We start from the raw sequence: 6,000 nt of genomic DNA, 5'->3' as shown, positions 1-6,000 counted from the left end.
AGTTTAGCTCTTTATTGATGGGCTGAGTGATTTGGAAGAGACAGTGTGGCTCCAAAGCTAAAGAGCCCACAGGGATTAAGAGGGCAAAGGTTTGGCTCTCAGTCACAGCAGCAGCTCTGGCGACCCCAGGCAGGAAGCTTCCTTTCCCTGGACCTCAAATTCTCCCCATGAATACTAGGATTAATTCCACAAAACCGTCTCCCAGGGATGTTAAGCCAGGGCTGCCATATGTGGTTTTACAGACTATGCAGTGCACAAGGGTGCCAACTGAGCGGGTAAGTGGGTGCTGAAATGTAGCCCACACTCTGCTCATCAATCTGTGCATCCTGGTGATGGACAGGGTCCACCTGGAGAAAGGGACACTTTATTCTAATTTGCACAAAGTAGTATATGGGCTCGTAGAGGCCCTGTGTGAAGAAAGGTGATAGTGATAGGGCACAGAGCTCAGCTCATAGAATGGTTGCATTTATTCAACACCGGGTTTTTGAACACCTACTATGTGCCAGGCCCTAATCCAGGGGCTGAGGATATGGAGATGAATGTAAACAACTTCTGCCCTTGGGTCCTCTTTCCTTCACCGCCCATCCTCCCCTAACGTTCAATCATCAGCAAGTCTTGTAGACTCAAACTGCAAAACATATGTCAAGTCCACTCAACTTTTTTCTTTTCTTTTTAAGTCTTTAAAGCATTTTTTTAACTTAAAATATTTTTATTTTTTAGCTGCGTTGGGTCTTCGTTGCGGGGCGCAGGCTTTCTCTAGCTGCGGCAAGCGGGGGCTACTCTTCGTTGTGGTGCACAGGCTTCTCGCTGCGGTGGCTTCTCTTGTTGCAGAGCATGGGCCCTAGAGCGCACGGGCTTCAGTAGTTGCGGCATGTGGGCTCAGTAGCTGCAGCACTCAGGCCCTAGGGCCCGCGGGCTTCAGTAGTTGTGGCTCTCCGGCTCTAGAGCACAGGCTTGGTAGTTGTGGCACATGGGCTTAGTTGCTCCACAGCATGTGGGATCTTCCCGGACCATGGATCGAACCCGTGTCCCCTGCATTGGCAGGCGGATTCTTAGCCACTGTGCCACCAGGGAAGTCTACCACCCACCTTTTTCACTGCCAGCACTTCATTTTATAGTTTCTTACCTAGACTACTGCAGCAAATGGGCTTCTACTTCTACTCTGGTCCTCCGAACAAAAGCAAGAATGACTGTATAAAAATGTCAATCAGATAACATTACCCCCTTGTTTAAACATTTTCTTGGCTATAATTTAGTCCAGGGTCCTCATCATGTCCTCAAGGCTGTGCACATCTGGTCCTAATTACCTTGTCACGTCATCTGGATCACTCAACCCACACTCTTGCCATCTGTATGAGTCAGGGGTTCTTCACAGAAATAGGAACCAATAGGATATATGTGCATCTCCTACATGTGTGTATATAAATAGGATAAATATGTATCTCCTCTATAGCTGTATATATGTATGTGTGTGTATATATGCATATATAAAAGGAGATTTATTGTGAGGAATTGGCTCATGTGATCTTATTGAGGCTGAGAAGTCCCACAATTTGCTGTCTGCAAGTTGAAGACCCCGGAAAGCCAGTGGTGTAATTCCAGTCCAAGTCCGAAGGCCTGAGAACCAGGGAGCCAATGGTGTAAATCCCAGTTTGAGGGCAGAAGAATACCAACAGACTGATGTCCCAGCTCAAGCAGGCAGGCAAGAAGGGAAGGACTCCTCCCTTTCCCCTTTTTTATTCTATTCACACCCTCAGCAGATTGGGCTACGCCCACCCACATTAGGGAGGGCAAATAAGCTACTTATCTGAGTCCACGCACTCAAATGCTAATCTCATCTGGAAACATCCTCATAGACACACCCAGAAATAATGTTTGATCTGGTCACTCAGTGGCCCAGTCAAGCTGACACATAAAATTACCTTTCACACCATTCCACAAAACTGACCATACTGTCCTTCAAACAGCCTAGCTCATTCTTTGTGTGGTCTCATCCCTTTGGCTGGAACACTGATTCCCTGGTTCTCCCCTTGATCATCTCTTTCTCATCCTTCAGTGCTCACTGGAAATGTAACCTCCTCAGAGAAGCCTTCCTGGACCACCTTGTTAAAGTAGCATAGTATTCTATGTCCACCGCCACTCATTGCCAGTATGTTCTACAACAAAGCAGCCCAGCTCAGTTTGTAAGCACACAGTTCTTTGTTTACATTCTGTCATATCTGCTAGATTGTAAGCTCCATAACAGTAGGGACCGTGTTTGTTTGTTCTTCACTGTAAATCCCTTCAGCATTTTGCTAGTCTCAGGTGCACAGTGATAAATATCAATAAATATTTGCTAAATGAAGTCGTTACAAAGAATTTGTCTCTCATATGGGAGTAATCACTACAATACAGTGTAGAGATGCATTTTGAGACACAGGCAGTGATATGCTGGTAAACTGATGCTCAAAAGCAAGCAAACAAACAAAACCCCCCTGATTTGTCATTTGCTGATTTCCATGGTGGTGTAAATAGTCCCATCACAGCTGATTTCAAGTTACCAATGGTTTAAAAACGGACTTGTAATATTCCTGAATATTAAACAGCTTTTCAAAGCTGGAATGAGCTGGCTCTAGCCTATCACTGAAAGAGAGGTCAGCATGGGTGCAATGAGAACCCAGGAAAGAACAATTAGTTCATCCTGGGAGAGCTCAGCAAAGGCTTCCTGGAGGAGGTGACACTTGATTTGTGTTTTGAAGGTTGGGTATGTTGGCTCAGGCCCTTCGCCTCCAAAGCGGCTAACACAGCCCTGCTGCCAGTAGCCCATGTTCAAATGTGCCTGGCTCCTCTACTCAGCTAGCTCATCTCTGCTTGCCCGGGAGTTATCACCTGACGTAGTCCAATCCTCAGAAAATCCTTCCATGAGCCTGGTATTCTACTGGTTTGCTTCGAATGCAGCAGAGTAAGACAGAAGTTAGTCAAGGGAGAAAGGGAAGGGTTTTCCAAACAGAGGAACAATTTATGCAGTTCAGCATTTCGGTAAATCTAGAAGTATATAGGAGGCAGTGGGAGGAGATTAGCTCCTGACAGGCTTTGTTTGATATGCTGATTCACACCATAGGGTGGGTGGCAGAGGGAAAGGGAAAGGAATTGATTACTTTTCCTGCATAATAATTCCTGCATAATTCACAGCTGGTAATTGTGGGGTTTTGTTTTTGTTGGTTTCATTTTTTTGGTATGGGATCATTTGATTAATATCTATCTCTTCCAAGAGACCATCAACTCCACAAGGGCAGGGACTGTCTTGTTCACTATTATTTTCTCAGTACTCAGCACAAAGCCTGGTATATAGCATCAACCAAATACATCTTGCTGAATGACTGAATCATCTGGGGAATGTTTAAAACATGCCGATATCCACCTACCCTGAAATAAGATCTGCTATAAATCTCTCTTCTCTGAACCTCCGAACCACAACATGTGTAAGGATGGAGAGTAAGTAGTGGGGCTGGTGTCCATATTTTGTAAAAACCACTTAGGAGGTTCACTTCCATTTCTCTTCCCAAAGCCAATCAAGTGGATCCTTTAAATGCTTTAACCAAAAGTGTGATATGATTAATTTTTGCTGGCTGCATAACTAGGCCTGATGGCAGTAGGGAGGACTCAGAGGTGCTGAAGTGCTGGGACCAGTAAGGAAGCCCACGCTGTGACCAGGTAAGAAATGAGACGGGTCTGATTTAAATCTCTGGCAGTGGTGTGAAGAGGGAGCAGATTCAAGAGATACTCAGGACATAGAATCTACACAATTTGGTGCCCATTTGGACATAAGTGGATGAAGGAGTGAGACAGAGGGAGGAATCTAGGTTGAAGGTTGGACTGAATATTAGTGAATAGGGAGGAGGGAAGAGTCTCTTTGAAATTGCTACATTTGAGATGCCTGTGGGACATGAAGGGACACTTAAATATTAGTGTTCTCCAAGAATTCTTGTGAACACTAATATTTAAGAAGCAGGTTAGAAAAAGAATTGTTGAAGGAGACTGAGAAGAATGACCGGAGAGGAAGAAGGAAAACCTGAATAGTGTCAGAAAATAAGTGATAATGTCCAACAGCGTCAAATGGTGCCTAAATCTTAAGTTAGATGACATGAGTGATGGCAACAAGACCACTTTCTGTGGGGGCAGAAGCTGCCGGATAGAGGACGAAGGAACCGGAGACAGCGAGTTTAGACTAATTTTTTCAAGAAACTTATCTGTGGAAAGAGGAGGGATGGTATGATCGAGCTGTATGTGAGGAGATTTGAGCCCGTTTACAGCTAAGACGTAGGGGAAGGGTTGAGCAGACAGGATCGCAAACATCTGCCCTCTCGCGCCATTTTGACTGCCTCCTCCTCCCACGTGACCGGGAGGCGGCCCGCGGAGGCCGGCCTCGCGGAAACTACAGCCCCCAGAAGGCCCCGCGGCGCGGGGGTGGGGCGGAGCCGAGGCCTGGCGCGCTCCCCGACGGCGCGAGCGGAAGAGCTGGAACTTTGAGGAGGCGGCGGATGCGGGGAGCGACTGTGCCGCCGGTAAAGATCCTCTCCGCGTCCTTGTCCCTCCCTCTCGCCGCACCCCAGGCTGGGGCTCGTTGCTTCCACTTCTCTCTCCACACTTGGCACAAGCTTTCTTTCCCCTTTGTTTGTTATCGGTGTTTTTCTCAAGTGAGGCGTGGGGCCGGCCCCCTCCTGGGGCGGAGGTTACTGGGAAGCTCCCGTCCTTCGACCCCAGCGGGCCCTGGGTTGCTGGGGACCCTCTCAAGGCCCTTTTTACTTCCCAGGGCTGCGTGCTCGCTTGGGGCCCTCTCCCCAGTTACTGTCTGCGGAGGGGCCGTTCCTTTCCTGGTTTCAACAGGTACTGAGCGGGGACGTGGCGACCCCTTTCTCTCCCCAGGGGTACGGGGCTGTGGACGGCGGGGGCAGCCCGAGACGACCCCGGGGCTGCCGGCGATTTCTCTGGAGCGAGTCTGCTGCACTGCCAGGGAGCCCCGGGCTGTCGGCTGGGAGTGAGCAGTCTAGTAGAGAGGGTGTACTTCCTGGTTTTCTTGGGCCGCCCTCGGAAAACTCCAGGTCCGATTTTTAAAGTTTTCTTTATCAGTAAAGCCTCCTCTCAGGGTTGAGTAGGGAAGAAGCACGGGATTTGGAATCTGATGTGCTGGGAGGCGTTTCGGGTATGTCACTTGCTGGATCTGTGGTCCTTTGTAGCACATTTACCGCAGCCTCGTTTTCCCAGTCCGAAAAATGGGGGTAATCGTCTTTGGCCTGCCTGCCTTCCGGTGTTATGGGGTTCAGCAGAAGTGACATGTGCGAGAAAGCACGTTTCAAATACAGCAAGCTCACTATCTTTCTGTCTACACACACACACACTCTCTCTCTTTCGCTCGCTCCCCTCTTGCTTTGTTATAGCCGTCCTTTCCTCAGTGCTACACAGGTACGAGTATCCCAGAGAGCGCTTAATGTTCCTCACTTGCGCTAAGCTGATGCCTGTCTCTAGATGGTCTGCTGTCTCTTCCCCGTTTTCAGATACTGCTTGTGCTAAACCTAGCTCTGATTCTAATACGGTACCACTATCCTGTGTATACTAGCTGAAACAAGAACTATTGGGGTTATTTTCACCTCCCTAGGTATGTGTGTTCGGAGTCTGTGTTACCTAACAGTTAGAATTCAGAATCTAAACAGCCAATATTCCAGTCTAGTTTTTATTCTGGCTGTTCAGCTCTGAGACTCCAAGCAGGTGGCTTTTTGTGGTATTTTTCCCCTTGTAGAGAGAGAGGATTTTACAAACAACTTTTTGTGGGTTTGGAGGTATCGTAATGAGGTAATCTTGTATTTATTCTGCAATCATTGGTTGAAGAATACCTGAATGTGGTTCTAAAAACAAAGAGGATGGCAGTACAGTGACTTAGTTGAATATACAAAGTTGAACAAATTTGAGTTCAAATCCCAGTGCTGTGACTTCTAGTTTATGACTTTTGGCAAATTATTTCTC

General features: G+C 47.5%; 1 protein-coding gene across 4 annotated transcripts in view; it reads left to right on the top strand.

Moving 5' to 3' along the window:
• Window positions 1-4,476: 4,476 nt before the first annotated feature.
• The window catches only part of R3HCC1L (R3H domain and coiled-coil containing 1 like), a 91,106-nt gene continuing 89,582 nt past the window's right edge, over window positions 4,477-6,000 (top strand). For 3 of the 4 annotated variants that reach the window (XM_060034318.1, XM_069541521.1, XM_069541522.1), the window contains exon 1: window positions 4,477-4,544. The gene's annotated coding sequence lies outside the window, so the exon portion shown is untranslated. The other variant, XM_060034317.1, reaches the window with a different exon arrangement.

The sequence above is a fragment of the Delphinus delphis genome, chromosome 16 (genome assembly GCF_949987515.2).
Source record: "Delphinus delphis chromosome 16, mDelDel1.2, whole genome shotgun sequence".
Taxonomy (NCBI): Eukaryota; Metazoa; Chordata; class Mammalia; order Artiodactyla; family Delphinidae; genus Delphinus; species Delphinus delphis.
This window is presented reverse-complemented; position numbering and strand designations above follow the sequence as displayed.